Here is a 20,326-nt window from a genome sequence, read left to right as displayed (position 1 = left end):
AGAGAATCTAAGATTTCTATAGAGATGATATTAACATTATGGAACATTGATTATTACGGAGGTCTTTGTCATCTCATTTTTTAAAGAATGCTTCTTTATTGTAAGCATACCTTATCACTAATGAATTAGAGAAAGTATTATCCTATCCTTATACTTGGAAAACAATAAATTGTTAGATAATGTACTTAATTCAAAATCTGAATTCTAAATTTGCTGACTTCCATTATACAGATTAAATTAAGGGGCACCTGCATTTTTCAATCCCTCCGTTAGTCTTTTCTGAATTATGTTTACCTCAGGAGTATTATCAGAAATATTACCTTTGTAAAAAACCTTAAGAATCACAGATGGAAAGCATTACATATGCAGACTACTAACTTGGTGATGCTGTTACACCAAACAAAAAGTGTGTTCCTTTATTATCAGTGAGAAAATAAATACCACCTACTTCCCAGCTTGTTTCCTTAATCTCTCATATGTGCAATTAAACCCTAAAACTACATGCTTAAGAAATACATTTCACTGCTATTAAAGTAACAAATATTTCCAAAATATATAAACTCTCATTTTATTAAAATCTCAACATGTATACCATCTTAGGACCATATCGTTTTTTGCTGGGAAAAAAAGGTAGTCGTCACTAAACATAAATATTCGCAGCTCTGGCTGCAGTCCAAGTTGTAAGCACTTTCCTCTGCTGTCTCAGCAATTCTCCTGATGTCAAAGACACATTAAAATAAATGGGAACCATATGGCTCCACAGCAGAATACCCGCGCTCTTACAACTGAGAGGGCAATGCAATTCATTACCACCATCTGAGAAATATTTGGGGGACATGGAATATCTCAATGCAAAATAAAGCTGCATGAGGCAGGCCATTTGATTAAAATGCTCACACAATGACAGAAGGAGATATTTGCTATTCTTTGGCTCTACTAACCTGTTTTGCTGCTTTTTACATTTTCTCAGTACCACCATGAGCCTCCCCTGTTAGAAGGATTAAACAGCACTTCCCACCTGCTCAACGACTTCCCCACACTGTATCTCATCTGGCCCAACAATGTAGGCCCATCAAGCCTAATATATCATGATAATCCAGGTCAGAGCATCACTGAACAACAACAACAACAAAATGAAACAAAATCCTCAAAAATAACAAGAGCAACTAAGATCAAGTCATTCTGGAGAGGACTGGGTCAAAGGTAATGCACTTGAACTTTGCTAAGAATGAGGAAATCTGAAAGCACATTTCTTTTTTATATCCTTAACCTAAAAAGCCTTTACTATACTCACCCCAAACAAAAATCGAAATCATTAAAAAAAAACATAAAAGGAAGAAATTCATCAATGCTGTATTACTGGCTCCATATGTCAGACATTCTAAATTTAAAAAAGATCTAGGGCTGCAGAGTTGGGATTAAAACGGAGTCTGGGAAGGCAGCTGGGAGTGGGGCAGCTGGGGTTACTGTGGTACCTTCTGTTTCCTGGCTGTCAACGAAAGATTTGGGAGGGTTGTAAACATCAAAAAGAAAGAAAGAAAAACAAAAGAAAAAGTTCATGGGTTTTCTCCAAAAATAGTTTTTTGTTGACTGAGCATATGCTTCAACTTCTCATAATCCTCTCATTGTCTGTTTTAACACTTTTAAAAGCTACAAATAAGGAAACTGCTTAAAGCATCATGTTTGGCATAAAATTGCCGCACCGTATCTACTATTAATAGAAAAATTAGCTGAGATTCAGCTCAAATGTCAACTTTAAGAAGCCTTTCATAGAATCCCTAATATGTGGTATGTGCCCTTCCTACACATTTCCAGAACACCCCTGACTTGGTATAGATAATATGAGGGTGTGTTTCTCCTCCACTGCCTGGTAAACACCCAGTGGGCAAGGAGGTCATTTTGCTCCCTAAAGAGCCCTCAGGGGACAGCACACAGCCAGGCACTGAGGACTCACTTGATAAATGTTTGTGTAACCAAATGAGATGAATGAATAACCGAGCTATGAGGTAAGTATGTAAACGTATACATTTCCTGAATACACTTTCCTTAATTTTAGATGATAAGATGGCATTTGACAGTTTTCCCCCAAAGCCTCATGGTCAGGGTCTTCCTTCCTTCTTAGTTTCTAGTCACTTTATTTTCTGAAGGTACTCTTCAATAAAAAACATAATATACTCAAGAGAGGACCCCTTGCCTTCATGGCTTCAGGGTACACATAATTTTTGTATTACAAACCATTTGAAATATGCTATATTTTCCATTTCAATAGATCAGACATAAAAACAAAAACCCTGGCACCATAATAAACCTCTAAATAATCCATTAATAATGAGCTGATAAACCCATCTCTTAAAAAGCAAGTAACTAGTAGCGGAGTTACCTGAACATTATAAAACAGTTTTGAAAGAGAAATCCTGCTGATAAAACATCACTAATTGGTACTGACCTCTAGCAAAAACAAGACTGAACTTTTTGCCTTTAGCAGTTCACTAGTGATAGATCTACAAAACAATTCTGTCTCTTGGTATTTAAATTATTATCTTTGCCTTAGAGTCATGACTATCCTGTAAAAATAAAATCATATCACACAAGATTCATTAATTTCCTATGGAATTTTATGATATACAGCCATGTTCTAAGACATCTAATTTTCCTCTTTTTGTGGTTGGTAGAAATGAAAGTAAAAGCCATGGTTGTCGAGTTCCTGAGACAAACTGCAGAAGCAAGCAAGGAGAATTTTGAATTTTTATTGAAATATGAGAGCCAGGCAGAACTGATACAATATAGGCTCCTATGTAATTTGAGAGAAGGCAGCTATTTATCTTGTCTGGGACAATTTGACTCTGCAACTAAAGAGTTGTCCTCTTAATATTTCGCAAAAACACGAGTTTCTGGGTCAGAAACAAACTATTTCATTATTCACAGTACCAGAAGCAGAACGAGCATCTTGTTTCTGTTGGTACTCCTTGTTCACCAGATTCTACAGGGGCAAGGTGGAGGAGCCAAACAGATGCTGCACACAGAGTGCGTTTGCACTGTACCAAAGGCACATGAGTTTGGGAATCCATTGTTTTTCTTAGCAAGCAGTAAACAAGCCTGTTGTTCATTGGGAAGGAGACATTACCTCATCCTTCAGGGTGGTGGTGGTTTAGTTGCTAAGTTGTGTTCGACTCTTGCAACACCATGGACTGTAGCCTACCAGGCTCCTCTGTCCATGGGATTTCTCAGGCAAGAATACTGGAGTGGGTTGCCATTTCCTACTCCACAGAATCTTCCTGACCCAGGGATCAAACTCTAGTTGCTGCACTGCAAGCAGATTCTTTACCACTGAGCTACCAGGATCTCTTTGTAGCTCACAGATATTTCCCTTTGAAAATATCTTGCCAAAGGAGGGAATCAGTCCAAAGTTCTTGGGAATGTATTTGGCAGTTCCCAGTAGTGGACCCGGTTATGATTTGATATCACATCTATGGGGTAAATAGGGGGATAAAGGTGCCATTGGTATCCATGGGAAATTGGTTCCAGGACCCCCATGGAACCAAAGTCCATAGATACTCAAGTCCCTTAAGTAAAGTAATATAATATTTGCACATAACCTATGTACATCCTCCTGTATACTTTAAATGAACTCAAGATTTCTTATAATGCCTTGTTGTTCAGTTGCTAATACATGTTTGACTCTGCGACCCCGTGGACTGCAGCATGCCAAGTTTCTCGGTCCTCCACTCTCTCGGAATTTGCTCAAACTTATGCCCATTGAGTCAGTGATGCCATCCAACCATCTCATCCTATGTTGTCCCCTTCTCTTCCTGCCCTCAATCTTTCCCAGCATCACAATGTAAATACTATGTAGATTATTGCAAATATAATGTAAATATTATGTAAATAGTTGCCAGAGCACAGCAAATTCATGTTTCTCTTTTTAAACTTTCTGGAATTTTTTTCTGAATATTTTGAATCATTTGTTGGTTGAATCTGCAGATGCAGAATCCACGAATATGGGGGGTCAACTGTGTGCATCTGCATATACTCTCAGGTGCCTCAGGATGTATAGAAACAGTCCCCCTTCTGGGATCTATGTTTTCCCTTTCTATGCTACTCATATGACATATAGGTTGTTACAGGAAATATTTTTTCCAAAGCTAAATGTGACTTGGGCTATGAAGGAGAAACGAAGGTATAAAAAGGTTTCTTTTCCTTCTATATTTTAGGATTTTCTATTCCTTGGGATGGAAGAGAAAAAAATGAGCAGAATGAGAATACTAAGTTTCATAAAAGTAGGATTCAACCCCATCTGTCTTCAAGAGCATCACTTCTCAATGATTTCTATGCTTCTTTTACATCTGGAGTGAACTCAACCTTGGATCCCTGGTTCTCAGCATTCTCCACTAACCAGCTCCCTGACCTCCTCTCATGCATATATGGTCTTCAATGTCTCTAAGTCCAAGGTTTTCTTTTCAGTTAAAAAATGTTTTGATTGGAGTATAGTTTCTTTACAATGTTGTGTTAGCTTCTGCTATACAGCAAAGTGAATCAATTATATATATATATATATACATATATCCACTCCTCTTTGGATTTCTTTCCCATTTCGGTCACCACAGACCACTGAGTAGAGTTTCCTGTGCTAAACAGTAGGTTCTCATTAGTTATCTATTTTATATGTTGTTGTTGTCTGTTACTAAGTCCTATCTGATTCTGCGATCCTATGAGCTATAGTACGCCAGGCTTCCCTGTCCTTCACTATCTCCCTGAGTTTGCTCAAACTCATGTCCATTGAATCAGTGATGTCATCCAACCATCTCATCTCTGTCACCCCCTTCTCCTCCTGCCCTCATTTCATACATAGTAGTGTACATATGTCAAAAAAGTCTGGAACATTTCACAAATTTGCATGTCATCCTTGAGCAGGGACCAGGCTAATCTTCTCTGGATTATTCCAATTTTTGTATAAATGATGCTGAAGCCAGCACTCTAAATTCAACTTTTAAGTGACTTTCACAAGCAAAGCATTCATCTCCAGCCCCTGCCAGGGACCAATTCGCTCACCAAATGGAATTGGTGGTGGGAGATGGCATAAGGAAAAAAGTGAGAAGCAGAATCAATTTGAGGTTGACCCTGCCTTGACCCCCCAGACTTCTGGTCTTTGATCAAGGATTCAGTAGGGATAACACAGGATGTTTTTTGAGTACTTGAATAATCTTGAGAGAGTTAAGGGACTATTATTGTTCCCAGATGGTAATGGATATAATTACTTTCCTTCCACAGAAGAAGTTACCCTCTCTTCCTCAGCAAGCCATTGAAACTGAGAAAGACTAGAAAAGGCCATATGTAGCTTTGAGCAAAGAACTCTTCGGGGAGGAGAGGTCTGGGTACAAGAATCCAGGGGTAGCTTAGGGGCATTAGGAAAAGATAAACCAAGACTTGGTGAATGATTGCTGTGATCTAGTTTAAAGTTTCATGCAATCTATTACTACAAACCACTGCTACATATTTTGACAATCTATACATAAAGTAAGGATATTTGTACATAGGCCAGTTTTAATGGTAGAGGTGTGTAATCACAAAGTTTAAAAAGTTACTAGTATACCAGTGGTGAAGCTGTAAAACTAGTAATGATAATTGGGTAATTTTAAAATGTTGCTTCTATTGATGAAGTTTTGTGTGTTGACCACGTGCCAAGGCCTTTCTAAGTGCTTCATAGGTATTAATTCATTGAATCTTCATACCAATACAAGCATTGTTAGAATAGGTAGACTGTTCAATTTTATAAATGAAACTGAGGTCCAGAGAGGTGAAGCGATTTACCAAAACCTCACAGCTGGTAGCAGAGCGGCCTGATGTGAATGCAGACAGCATCAGTCCAAGGCTCAAGCTGTTAATCTTAACAATCTCCTGCCCATTCTTAGTTCTGGAATGGGCTGACTCTTTTTTCTCCCTTCTTATGTTCCATGACGTGAGTATGTTTGTCAGATCAGACTTTAGTCAAGGATTGGCATCCATAAAAATAAAGAGGGCTTATGCCAAGGTATGGGCTTCTCTTGTGGCTCAGCTGGTAAAGAATCAGCCTGCAATGGGGGAGACCTGGGTTCAATCCGTGGGTTGAGAAGATCCCCTGGAGAAAGGAAAGGCTACCCACTCCAGTATTTCGACCTGGAGAATTCCATGGACTGTATAGTCCATGGGGTCGCAAAGAGTCAGACACGACTTAGCAACTTTCACTTTCACGTTCCATGAAAATCAGCTTTAGGGACCCGGAAAAAAAAAAAAAAAAACTAGAATTATAGCAATGAAAATCTAGCTTCATTATTAAGAAAACAGGAAGAGAGAAAGCAAGCTGCTTTTGTTTTAGAAGCAGTTAGAAGCAACATAGGTAGTAAACTGTTGTAAGACTCTGCCCGATTACCAGAATGCTAGTGGCCTGGAGCTATAAATCTTAATGACACAGGCTTTGAAGTCAGACATACCAGTAGGCTCATTGCTAACTTAGGGCAGTGACTTAACCCCTGCTTCTTTATCTCAAATTTCCTAGGGCTGTTGTGACAGAGTAGAGGTTATAAACATGAACTCTGAAGACAAAACACTTAGTTCAAATCCTGTGTCTGCCATTTGCTTGTGGTATGACCTTGGACAAGTTATTTACTCCCTCTATGACTCATGTTATTAATATAAAATAGTTTTAATAATAAAACCCACTGTATAGTGTTGTTACAAGGATTAAACAAATTAATATTTGTTAAGCATTATACAAAGCTTGGTGCATAGTAAGTACTATGCAAAGTGAAAGTGAAGTCGCTCAGTCATGTCTGACTCTTTGTGACCCCATGGACTGTAGCCTACCAAGCTCCTCTGTCCATGGGATTTTCCAGGCAATAGTACTGGAGCGGATTGCCATTTCCTCCTCCAGGGGATCTTCCCAACCTAGGGCTCGAACCCGGGTCTCCTGCATTGTAGACAGACGCTTTACCGTCTGAGCCACCAGGGAAGTACTATGCAAGTGTTTGTTAAATAAAAATAAAGAAATCAATAAATCATTCATATAATTTGAATTGACATAAATCATTTATATAGAGCAGTAGAGTATGTGAAATGGAGACATCAATATGTGTTAACTATTCATTGGCAGGGACTAGTCCCATATGACAAGTGTTTTACAATGAAAATGTTCTATTCTGTATATTCAGTTCAGTTCAGTAGCTCAGTCGTGTCCGACTCTTTGCAACCCCATGAACCACAGTACGCCAGGCCTCCCTGTCCATCACCAACTCCCAGAGTCTACCCAAACCCATGTCCATCGAGTCGGTGATGCCATCCAACCATCTCATCCTCTGTCGTCCCCTTCTCCTCCTGCTTCCAAACCCTTCCAGCATCAGGGTCTTTTCCAATGAGTCAACTCTTCGCATGAGGTGGCCAAAGTACTGGAGTTTCAGCCTCAGCATCAGTCCTTCCCATGAACACCCAGGACTGGCCTCCTTTAGGATAGACTGGTTGGATCTCCTTGCAGCCCAAGGGACTCTCAAGAGTCTTCTCCAACACCACAGTTCAAAAGCATCAATTCTTCGGTGCTCAGCTTTCTTTATAGTCCAACTCTCACATCCATACACGACCACTGGAAAAACCATAGCCTTGACTAGACGGACCTTTGTTGGCAAAGTAATGTCTGCTTTTTAATATGCTGTCTAGGTTGGTCATAACTTTCCTTCCAAGGAGTAAGCATCTTTTAATTTCATGGCTGCAATTACCATCTGCAATATTTTGGACTTTAAATAGTTTTTTTTTTCATTTTTGGTACATTTTTGTCATTGAGTATCTAACATATATATATATATATATACACCTGACATAGCTTAAATATATATTTTGGGAATTACAGAAGGTCCTAGGATTGTCTGAATAAGAGACAAAAGGTTCCCCAAGTGAGGTTTAGTCTAAGGAAGATATTTTAATCTTGATTTTATGGAGGAGAAAATAAAGGCCCAGAGTGGTTCTCATCCAAGGTCACAAGCTGGTCGATGAGACGCATGTTCCGCTCTGTCTGGCTTCATGCTGGTGCCCTTTGCATCTCCCTCTTCTGCTCTTTCTCCTCAGGTGTCAGCATACATCCTTCACTATTCTCAGTTTTGCTCTTTCTGTGTTGTGGGTACTACAAATCCTGTCTATATGTCAAAATTATAGGATTTAAGTAACACTTTTCTTTTACCTTCAACAAGAATTGATTTACATTTATCTGTGTATTCATTTCTTTACCCACCCATATTTATCACCATTAACCTGGGGCCAGATCACTAAGATAATGAAGATACAGTGATTCCTCATTATTCATAGATTCTGGATTTGTAAATTCGCCTTCTTGTTGAAACTTATTTGTAACCTCCAATCAATACTTATGGTACTTTCATGATCATTCACAGACATGCCCAGAGCAGTGCAAACTCTGAGAAGCCTCACATTCTCAGCTGAGGCTGAACAAGCTGACTGCTTGAATCTGTTTCAGCTCTCCTAATGTAAACCAGCATCCTTCACGTGGTATGTTTAGTGTCACAGGAGATGCACTTTGGGGCGTTTTGTTGGTCAGTTTGCTGTTTGAAATGCCCCCAAGCATAGTGCTGAAATGTCCAGTGTCCCTAAGCGCAAGGCTGTGATGTCATGCTAGATAAGCTTTGTATGGGCATGAGTCACTGTGCTGTTGACTATGAGTTTAATGTTAATCAAGAATAAAAATTAGGTAAGCTTCCCTGGTAGTTCAGATGGTAAAGAATCTGCCTGCAACGCAGGAAACTCGGGTTCAATCCCTGGGTTGAGAAGACTGCCCCAGAGAAAGGAATAGCAATCCATTCTAGGATTCTTGGCTGGGAAAGAAAAGCCTGGTGGGCTACAGTCCATGGAGCCCCAGAATCGGGCACAACTCAGCAACTCACATTGCCACTACTACCTTGAAACAGAAACACACTAAGCAAAGTATGTATTGACCGGTGGGTGAAAACATGACCACAGGCTCCCAGAAACCTAACCCTGTATTTCCTAGGTGCAGAGGTTCAGTATTTGCTAATTTATTGTTTGCTGCAACTTTATAGATCACAACTACTAGCAACAACGAGAATTAGCAGTACTTTTTCTCTGTTCATGGGCCATTTTTTAAACAATTGACGGCTGAGCAAAGTTAATACAAAAGTGACAAAAAGTGGTACTTAAATGATTAAAATATATAAAAAGTGTTCAAACTCACTAATAATCAAATAAGTAAAAATCAAAACAATAACAAAATAAATTTTTGCCATTTAACTAGCCAATAATGAAAAATTGGAATAATCTTAAGTTGTGGCAACAGTACAAAGAGATGAGCATTTTTCTATACTATTGATTGGTATATAAATAATTACAACATTTTCAGAAGGCAAGATCTCAATGTGTATTCCAAGAACCTCAGAAAAGGTTCATCTTTTTTTTTTTCAATAAAAATAATTCTGGATCTAGGAATTGACCTTAAGGATACAGTAATCAGAAGTTTTAAAAATTATGTGTCCAAACATGTTCATTAAGTTATGTATAATAATGACAAACTGAAAACCACCTAAATGGTTGACAGTGTAGAAATGGTTAACATAAGGCTTTGCCTATATGAAAGGATAGTTCTGTAGCCAATAAAATTAATAAGATTTTGCAGATATTTTAATAATACTGTAAAATACCTGATACAATGTTCAGTATAAAAAATAGATTAGAAAAAAATGTTTAACAATATATAACAGCTATATAATAACACACAAAAGAAATACTGAGAAAATATACCATAATGCTATTATCATCTTGGAGTGATAGTATTACAGTTCCACAAAATCCATTTCTTTACAGTTTTGAATTTTCCAACTTTTCTACAGTGAATGCCAAAAAAGCAGAAAAGTTATAGACGTAAATTCTCCATTTTGTACTTTAAGATCATTCTATCGCTTTTGAATGTAAGACAATAAAATTGTTTAATGCATTCATGAAGTGGCATTACTATACATGAGTCATCTTATACTCTAGCATTTATGACCATATGTTTCACATTTTGAAAATTCCATTAAACATAACCACAAGTCCTTATACATAGATTCCATAGAGTATGTTTAAGACCCTAAACTACTCCAAACTGGTTATGAATGTGTCATTCCTTGTCTATCTCATCACAACCAACTAAGTACTAATTCAGCGACAATGTGGATGAACCTAGAGATATGTTAATAACTTCATCTCCATTAGCATGCCAGGTATACAATTAGTCTGTTCTTTCTTCACAGGACATCCTCACCATCACTGGACAGTAGTGTTTCTACAAATTTCTACATAAAGATTCAGACAGTTTAAATCAGCCTCATTCTTGGTTCTGAATTCGAATTCCATTTCCTTGTCAGAACTGAAGTTTTCTTATCGAGAACCCTAGTCTCATTTAGTTTCCTCCTACTCAGAACTTGGTTTTATTCCTTCAATTCCAGCTACTTTATGAATAAGACTCGTTGAATCAACCAAGAATCAAAGCTCTATGACCTGCCTATTTCCTTAATCCCACAATATCCTCTGCCATACTTCTTTTCACCATGTCAGCCATTTTAGCTAAAAGGAAATAACTGACCTAGATCAGAGCCATATGCCATGATATTGTGAATAGGATTGCTGATTTTCATACATAGGGGTCAACCCTACTGCCCAGTCCCTACTGCCCTCAATCCCAATCCACTAGTCATAAACCAAATCTCTGTGTGCTCTACTCCAGCATCAGTAAAAAGCAAAAGAATTTGTCGGTTATCAGTCAACTAATGCTTAATTCTCTAATTACTTAAAAAAGAATGCAAGAGTAGGAGAATTATCATGATGGAATTTTGGAATGGATGCGAAGAATATCCATAGAGTCTACGTTTTGCTAGAATTCAAATATATGTGTAGTTATATATACAAATAACATAGAGGTATGTCTAAATAGTCATATATCCATTTGTTTCAAGTATCTGGTTGATTGCTAATTTGGTTCTAGTGAAGCCAAGGTTGTACATAGTAACAGTAATTACCTCTCCTGTATCATTACCTCATCAATGCTATAAGTTATGAGAATTAAATGGGAGAAATGAACCCAAATAAGGCAAATACATTAGCACTCCTGAAAGCACCTCAAGGCATATGTCTATGATGGAGTTAGAACAGCTTTCCTCATTTCAGATCTCTGAAAACACACAGATCATCTTCCTATATTATTCACTCTTTCAAAGAGTTCCTCACATATAAACACCTAATTTATGCACCCAATTATGCAGGCATAGGAGAGGGCAATGGCAACCCACTCCAGTACTCTTGCCTGGAAAACCCCGTGGATGGAGGATCCTCATAGGCTGCAGTCCATGCGGTCTTGAATAGTCGGACACGACTGGGTGACTTCACTTTCACTTCTCACTTTCATGCATTGGAGAAGGAACTGGCAACCCACTCCAGTGTTTTTGTCTGGAGAGTCCCAGGGACGGGGGAGCCTGGTGGGCTGCTGTCTATGGAGTCGCACAGAGTCGGACACGACTGAAGCGACTTAGCAGCAGCAGCAGCATGCAGGCACACATTCATATTTTTCATTCACTGAATAAACATATATTAAGCACCTATAACGCTGGCAATTTCTATGTGGCTTCCGCATACATTACCAATCTGCTGACATAATGAGTTTGCCACTGGCCCCAAGCTGATAAGATAAGGATGTTCATTTGCCCCAATGGAAGACATTGTTTTTCTTAATGTTTATAGAAACACTACTAAAATGGTGTCATGTGTTTACATAGATGTAGGAACTTGTTACAACAGAAACCAGGTTTCTTTACTCTTTAGTCTGCCACTCCCATGCTGTGTTTGAATATTTGAGAGCAGAAGCTGGGGGGAGCTAAAGGGCTTTGCATAATGAAAGGATGTGCCTTGCCGCTCTCAGGGGAGCAATTCAGGAGGAAAACGGAGAAGTACAGAGGAAGAATAGAGCTAGGGAGAGAAGCGAGGTTGCACTTTTTATCATGCAACGATTACCTATGACTCTGAAACAGATTTTCAATTCTACAGAATCGGGTCATTCTCATGTGCAATCCTGGTGAGCTTGCATTGGATCATGGCCACAACTCTGAGATGACTTCTGCTATCGGACACAAAATCTAGACCAGTCCAGACTAGTTTCATCATTGGGTGAGACACTGTGTGCAGGCAAGATGATATTACCTCATATGTAAATAGTATAACAAATAAGATTAGGGATTCAAAATAGCTATTTGTACTGCATGTACCAACACTCTATGATGCCATGTTCCTACCTGCATAGAAATCACGCACTTGCTCTTTCCTACTTGCTGTCTTTCTTTCTGCTCCAACAAATGGCCAACCATTTTATTAAATGGCCAACCAACTTATTAAAGCAGACAATTATCCCAGACAGTAAACTCCCAGACGTGCCTTGCAAATAAGGGTTACGGTTTCTGAAGACTTTGGAATTTAGTTTCCAATTAAAATTCCTTCTTTTCCTGGGAAAAAAAGAGAGGCAGGGTTTTGTCAACCTGGATAAATCAAATTGCCCCGTGTGGTACTGGGATATATATATATACACACATATATGGAGAGAAAAAGAGTAGACTTTCTCCAGGTTCCGCCCACTCATCCCCCACTGTGATCACAGTAAGTTTTTCAAACAGAAAGCTAGAGGATGAACCTCACTGGCGCCCGGAGGGCCCAGCCTCCCCGCACTGCTCTGGCAGCTCTCCCACTCATCAGACTCTCTGCTGCGGGGTTCTCAATGTGGACAGTAATTCACAGGGGAGAGCAATCGGCTCCCTCTGCGGAGAACGCCCGGAAGGAACTCCAGGCGCCTCCTCCCCCAGCTGCAGGCTCTGCAGGGAAGGTTCTGCTCAGGACCGCACTGGCCAAGCCCACCAGTCTGCTGGGCCAGGAAGGCACCAGGCACCGCGAGCACGCCGGCGGACACCAAGATGAACAATCTGTCATTTCTTCCTAGACAAATTGACAATATAGCAAGGAACACAGAAGTACCTCAAATAACAAGGCAACAACGCGCTAGAATGGCTTTCCTCTAGAGGTCGTGTTAGCTGTAGTTTTCCGACACTAGTGTGCAATAATGATCGCCTAGCAGGTAAGTTTCTTCACGTTGATGAGAGCAAAGAGCATGCTTCACGTCTTTATCTTTTCAGCCCCTAGCACAAGGCCTTGCGCACTTCCTCCTGTAATCCAGGTCTCTGTTCACGTGCCTTTTGCTCAGAGAAGCCCATCCACCATTCTTCAATCCTTTCCCTCCTTTGTTCTCAGAGTCCCTATCACTGCCTGATGTTATACATTTGTCTGTTATAATTATGACCATCAGCATATAAACCTACAGGGCCTTATCAGTCTTTTCACCACTGTATCTTCAGTGCTGGAACACTGCAGAATGGGTGCTCACTGCATATTTTATAAATAATATTTTACAACAAATAAATACTTGTAGAATGAATGGATTGCTTTAATACTATAAAAGAAGTAGGGAATGCTATGAAAACTCAATGGAGAAATTTATCTTGGCTACTGAAGGATCAGGAAAGGTTTTATGGAGCAGGGCCTTGGAAGTGTGGGTAACATTTCAATGGTACTGAAAAGAACCCCAAGGTTGCCAGTGGCAGAAGACATTTAGGGACCACAGAGTGGATGGCTGCAGATGAAGTTCCGTTTATACGATAGTTACTAGTTAAATTTAACAGCTATTTATTGAGCACCTACTATATGCCAAGTACTATTTTAGCACTGAGGAAATAAACACAGGAGTTAGACACAATACAACACAGAACAGACCAGCTTGGTTTTAAACTCAGATCTTGTGATCAGGAGACTGGATTTTTAGTCTGTTCTCAGCGGGGTGTCTCAGAAATCTTGTAAACTAGGGGATTGAAGTTATTAGGCGGAAAACAAAGAAAGGCATTAGAATGTTGACTAAAGCAAGACTAAAGAAGCTCCAATTATCAGAAGAGATTTCTTTCTTCTTGTAATTAAAAAGTAAATATTTCCCAAGCTGGTTCATAAGAAATTCTAGAAAAATAACGAGATCAAAATACTATGAATGCCAGAATCTGAGGTTTCATGATAGACCATTGCATTCTTCCTTAAAGATAGAAACCCCAAACCTGCTGACTCTGGGAGGTTAATGATCTGTATTCCAATGTAGTTACAGGTGATTTAAGTGATAGAAACAATAAAAGACAGTTCTGGTTGCCTTTCTTTTAACAATATTATTACATTATCAGCCCTCTGGAGTGAGCATCCCTATGTTTTAATCACTTGAAATGGTATTATCAGGTAATGACAGAGATGAAGGCTTTCAGAGACAAGGAATCAGCTTAACCATTCAGGGAGCATCTGGTTCACTTGGGTGGTCCTTTTGCTATGTTTAAGGTGACAGGAATATTTGCATTAAGCATGACATGAAAGAATGGTCAAATATCACAGACTGTATTAAAAAAAGAGAAAGAAAATAAACATTTTTCACATTTATACCATAGTGCTCAGTGTTTTTCAGGTTTTATCTCATTAATTCTTGGCACAGTCCTACAAATGAAATAAAGGGCTTCTACTCTGCAGATAGGAAATGGAAATTGACAGCTGCCTAAGTCGCTTCGTCCATGTCGTTCAACTAGACTGGAGAGTGCAAATTCTGACAAACACAGTAGCAAAATAAAAATGTAAGCGAATCATGAGGTATGCCACAATCATATTTATTTGGACTATCCCATGAGGAGATGTTCATTTAATCCAAGGTTTTTTTTTTTTTTTTTTTTTTTTAATGAATCATGGTCAAGTATTCTACTGGAGAATTTCTTTCAACACAAATGGTTTCAATTTGTTGATTTCTAGATTTAGATTTGAAAAATGTAAATGTAAGACTCTGAAATCTCATTGCAGGGAGAGACTGTTGAAGAAAGATAAAACAACATTTGGTTTTTCTTACTTTCTTTTTTCTTAATAGGATGTCAGGCTTGTGACATTGCTAAGAAAATACAAAGAACATTTTCTCACTAAATTCAGAATTAGTACCTAGGCAGTATTCTAAGCATTTATACAACGCTTAATGGTATTCTATTATTGCTAGTGTGAGGATGGTCATATTTCATTATTGTTTCTAGATTTGACCACACTGCACAGAAATTGTGAAAATACTCCAAGCAGTTCTCGAGTTGAAAGCTTTAAGTGCCAACAGTATTTTAACTCATCACTTTGAAATAGGTTCATGCATATTTTATTGCAGGGGTCAACAAACCTTTTTTCTGTAAAGGGCCAGATAATAACATTTTGGTTTTGCAGGCCATTCTGTCTCCTGCAGCTATTCCACTCTGCCATTACAGTGCAAAGGCAGCCACAGACAATGTGTAATATGTAAATGGACAAGGATGGTTGTGCTCCAGTCAAACTTTACTTACTAAAGCGGGTAACAGGAGAGGCTAGGCTTGCAATGACTGTAGTTTGCTGAACTCTGAATTATAAAATAGATTACTGCTATAAAATATCATTTAAGCAGAAAACATATTCTGATTGCCTGATTACTAGTTTGTGCAATTAATCTGTTTTCACTGCTGCCTCTTTTATTGGGTTGAGACCTTTCACAGCATGGCGTGCATCTGGCTTTCCCTTAATACCCCTGGTATATTAAGGGCAGGACAACTGGGTGGTTGCCAAGGGTTCCTATTAGGGCATCCATAACGGGGTATTAGAATATCACAGGAATAAATAAAATATATGTGCCAGTAAAGCTGGATTTCTAGAGACTGGCAACTTGTAAATTGGTCTCATTCCCACTAAAGTATATAAAAAAGCCTTCACTGTCACCATCTATCTTTGTTGATATGCATGGCACACACCCCAGGCTTCTCCTTGCAAGGAAAGGAACAGCCATTTCCCTGCACACACAGTGCCCACCCCGACCCAGCTACTAAGTCAGTTGCCTGAAGTTGTAGTCACTGGGAGCTGAAATACTGGAAGTGCCTGATATATGGCATAACTACTGTTTACCAGGAACATGTGATTTATTTTATCATTTAAATTAAAAACCGTCTCCTATGCCTCCTCAGAAGTGATCTGGTTCAGAAAATTGCAATAGCGAGGCAATTACATTTAAGTTGTAAAGCTATATAATGTGTAGTGCAGGTAATAAATCTCTCATTTTAAACATAATGAAAAAGGTATACAAATAATTGAAAACCCCGGCCCTAGTAAGAGGATGTGGAACAAACAATTCATCTCCCCAAGGCATCCACATGTTCCTGTGTGTCCCTGGGTAGGCTTTCAACAAATGTTTGTTGAATGAATGAGGGCAATAGGCCTTTGCTCCACCAGTTTTGAGGGACTGAAGGGCTGACATGGAACATGTTGAATATTAGCAATTTTATGATGAGATATAAAAGAATTTCTGATAAAATTCCCACTGGAGGATGGCTGTGCAAGGTCAATGTCTCTTAAAATGGTGCTGAAATTCACCATGAGGGAGAGATATCCATGTTCAGGGCAAATATGAAGTGTCTACCTTGTTTTTCATCTGGTATCTGAGAGGAAAAGAGATGCTGTGGAAGAGCAGTTTTGGGGAGGATCCTGGAGACCCAGGCTGGAGAAATTATTGGCATCCAACTGAAGGGACAAAGCTCCATGGGCAGGTTCTCATGAGTACCCAAAATGTGTCCACCACTTGCTACAGCTAGTGCCCCAGGGAGGATGTGCGCTAACAGGAGAAAACATGGTGCATTTCAAAGTGATTAAGGAAAAGGCATTACAAATGAGTGAACCAAGAAAGGCAATGAAGCAGGGTGAATAAACACTGGAGGAAAGGGACTCAGATTTAGCAGTAGAAGAAATAAAAATTGCAATGCTAAATGCCGTTTTAGAAGAAAAAGACCAATCCAAAATATGTATGCAAGATTAAGATGAATACATTGTTCACTAAAAACACTAGAATTTAATTTTGCAGGCAGAAAAGGAGACAAAAAGGAGCTTTAAAATGTCTTTAAAAGTCAAAGAACAAGCACCTCGGATGGTGCACCCCAGGTCTTAGTTTAGTCTATATACAGATACGAAGATTAAGCTTTTGTGTAGTCTGTTGAGATTCTTTGAAAGAAAGCTTGTTTTAAACAATCAAACCCACCTGACTACAAAAGAAAAAGCTGCAACCTTTCTTTTAAGTGGTTGAGAACTGAACCACAGGAAATCAGCTTAGACTCCTCTAGATCTGAGAGAAGGAAGAGTCTGCTGAATACAGCAGGCAGGGCGTCCAGGATTAAAAGAGGGAATCAATGAACAGTAGAGTGCAAAGTGAAGATAAATAAAGATGAAAACTTTTAAATGGAATAAAGAGGGGGTGATCAAATAGGACTAATGCTCAGCTGTGCTTCAGGTTTTCACAAACCCAGTAATTTGATGGTTCTGGAGTTTCATATTTCCTAATTTGGTTTCTGAATCTAGAGATAGCTTCACTTCTCACTTGGAGACTATATCACGGTATCTGGAAAAAGATTACACTCTGCCTCCAACTCTGCCCTCTTTCCTGACTTGAAAGGTACCCAAATGACCTGATGATGCTTCAGCTGCTTCACAGAGATAGACAGATCATATGCACCCTTCTGAATTCAAAGCATGTGGGAGAAAAATCATGGGCGCTTTTCCTATGTGAAAGAGGTGCGTGAACTGGGGAATGAGAAAGCACAGCTACTCCAAGTGAAGTGAATGTGAGAGAGTTCCAGGGTCATGGGATCCACTGCTGTTGCACATTATTTAATGAGTCAGGAGGAGGTAAATGGTGAGCATACACAGCGGTCCTCTATCTATCCATGGGACCCAAAGCATAAAGGAGGGAGGAACATCAGAACAAACTGGCGAGAGCCTGAAGAAGCAGATCACCCCTCTGAGCAGGGTCATATGTGATCCATGAAGATGTTCTCAAACTTAATGCGCATCACACTCTAATATGTTTCCATACATCGAACAGGCTGAGGCTAAAAGTGACCCATTCTCTTCTTCAAGAATTCCACAGTGGCTCCAAGAGAGGGCACCGAAAGCATGGATGCATGTGGTGCAATCAAGTACAATGTTAAGGGAGAAGAGGGGCTTCAAAATGGAGAGACTATCAGTGCGTCCTTTTAGACGAGGGGGGAAGGGCTATTTCTAGCAGATTGCCACAAATGGTTTCTCAGTAAAAGTGGGCTATGCCTACTTCAGGGGTGGAGAATGAAAGAGAACTCAGGGAAGCTACCTGTGGCTACCGTAGCACAGCAAGAGCAGCTGATGCGAAAGGGCTTGCAGGCAGGATGGCAGAGGATTTCAGGCGATGGAAAGCTCAGCGTGGATGACACAGAAATCAAGAAAAGGCAAAGGAGATGACTGCACCTGCTGAAGAGAGGAGATGGGTGGGCTTATATCAGAGGCAGAAGCCTTCTCAGGCTCTGAGGAGAATACTGAAGGGCAACATCCAGCCCAGTTAAATGGGTTCCACAATGTCTCAACACTGTCAAGTTCTGGGTGACAAGAAGGGTCTTTAAGAGATTATCTGAGAAAACCAGGTGGGAGTAAAAGAGAAGAGTCTCACAGGAGCTGAGGGGTATTCAAAGGAAGCCATGAAGAGCCTGTTCTCTAAAGTGCATGAAAGCATAAAGCCTGAATAAGCAACATGTATCACATCAGAACAAGGAAGCCGGAGACGCCGTTTATACAGTGGCGAGGGGAGTGCTGCTGGAGAAAGAAAGGAAGAAGCTGTTCATTGTGCTCCTGGGGAAATGGGATGGGATTGGGGGTATGGGAAACTAGAGGCATGAGCAGGGATTTTCTATGGTTTGAGGATAAACATAAGTAACTTTATCCTTGCGTTAAAACGCTTGGCAGAATAAAGAGTTTTCACACTGGGAGAGATTGGTCCACCCTGGGGTGAAGCTACTTGGCCACTGGGTACAAAGAGGAGACAGCGGGGGCAGTAAAAGGTGTTGGCAGCAGGCACAAAGAAACTGTGCATCTTGGCAGTGAAGCAAAACAGGAAGTTTTAAGATGTGTGCAGCTCTCACCGATGCTTTGCACAAGGAACTATCGAGTGTTAACAACACATGAAAACTCTGAAGAAGAAAAGACAATATTTATGCACCTGAAATATACCAATCTGTATGCACTGTCAGGATTAATTTAATAGTTACAAGCTTTTGTATTAGTTACTACTAAATCTTGCTTTTGGCCCTTTCTACTCTCCTGCCTAGAATATTCTTGTCCCAGAATAACCACATTGCTCCCTCTGTGCATTGCTCCTTATTTATTACGGGTCTCCGCTTAAGTTTTACATTCTTGGAGCAGTCTTGTCTTCCCTTCTTTTCTTTCACGCACTCCTTTCCCCTATTTTATTTTTCTTTAAGGTGCTTACAAGATATGTATATTCATTATCTGCTTTCCCACTAACATGTTGGTTCCTTGAGAGCAGGGTAACATCTATCTACCCGAGGCTGTGCCCTCAGAACCGAGAACTGTGTCCAGCATATAAAAAGTACTCCTATAGGGACTTCCCCTGTGGTTCAGTGGTTAGGATTTTGCCTTCCAGCTTAAGGTGTGCTGGTTAAATTCCTGGTTGGGGAGCTAAGATCTCACATGTTTCATGGGCAATAAGCCGATTAAAAAAAAAAAAAAAAAGCAATGTTGTAACAAATTCAATAAAGCCTTCAAAAAATAGTCCACATCAAAAAATTCTTTTAAAAAAACATGCTCAGTAATATTTTTTGGAAAGAAAGAATCATTGGCCCCATATTACAAGTGAGAAAATGAACTCAGAAGTTTAGTAACTTGGCTAGGACACAAAATGATGGAGTCAGGATTTGAAATTGAATCTTTTGGACTGGCATGCTGTTTCAGTTCCTCTGTGTGACCTCTTTAAAAGCAGAACATGTATGTCTGAAGGGCAGTGTGACACAGTGTCGGCTTCCCAGCCAGACTGGGATTTCAATCCTGGCTCAGCCACAATTTAGTTTCCCACCCTTTTCAGGCTTTGTAACCTCTCTTGCCTGTTTCCTCTTTGTAAAATGAGAATATCTACCTCACTGGGATGTGGAGATTAACAAGTATAACGTGTGGCACCTAAGCAATTCCTAGTGAATGGTAGGTGAGACTACTGGAGTGGACAGAATAAATAAAAGAATGAGGTGTCAGGAAGCAGGAGGAAATAGGGAAAGGCTGGGAAGGAAAGGTGAGAACTTCGGTGTGTTTGGCTTTCCTTGAGAGCTGTTGGATGGAAAGAAGGCTTCTTGGTTAAGAAGCAGAAACCAGGCAGCTTTTATAAAAA

At 39.7% G+C, this 20,326-nt stretch overlaps 1 protein-coding gene and 1 non-coding gene across 2 annotated transcripts in view; both read right to left on the bottom strand.

Moving 5' to 3' along the window:
* CSRNP3 (cysteine and serine rich nuclear protein 3) overlaps positions 1-20,326 on the bottom strand; it is a 105,254-nt gene that overhangs the window by 39,915 nt on the left and 45,013 nt on the right. The gene's annotated exons all lie outside the window — the stretch shown is intronic.
* LOC120855265 lies at positions 4,867-4,973 on the bottom strand. The gene has a single exon (XR_005719228.1). It is a non-coding gene; the product is annotated as a U6 spliceosomal RNA (small nuclear RNA).

The sequence above is a fragment of the Oryx dammah genome, unplaced genomic scaffold (genome assembly GCF_014754425.2).
Source record: "Oryx dammah isolate SB20612 unplaced genomic scaffold, SCBI_Odam_1.1 HiC_scaffold_27, whole genome shotgun sequence".
NCBI classification, from domain to species: Eukaryota; Metazoa; Chordata; class Mammalia; order Artiodactyla; family Bovidae; genus Oryx; species Oryx dammah.
This window is presented reverse-complemented; position numbering and strand designations above follow the sequence as displayed.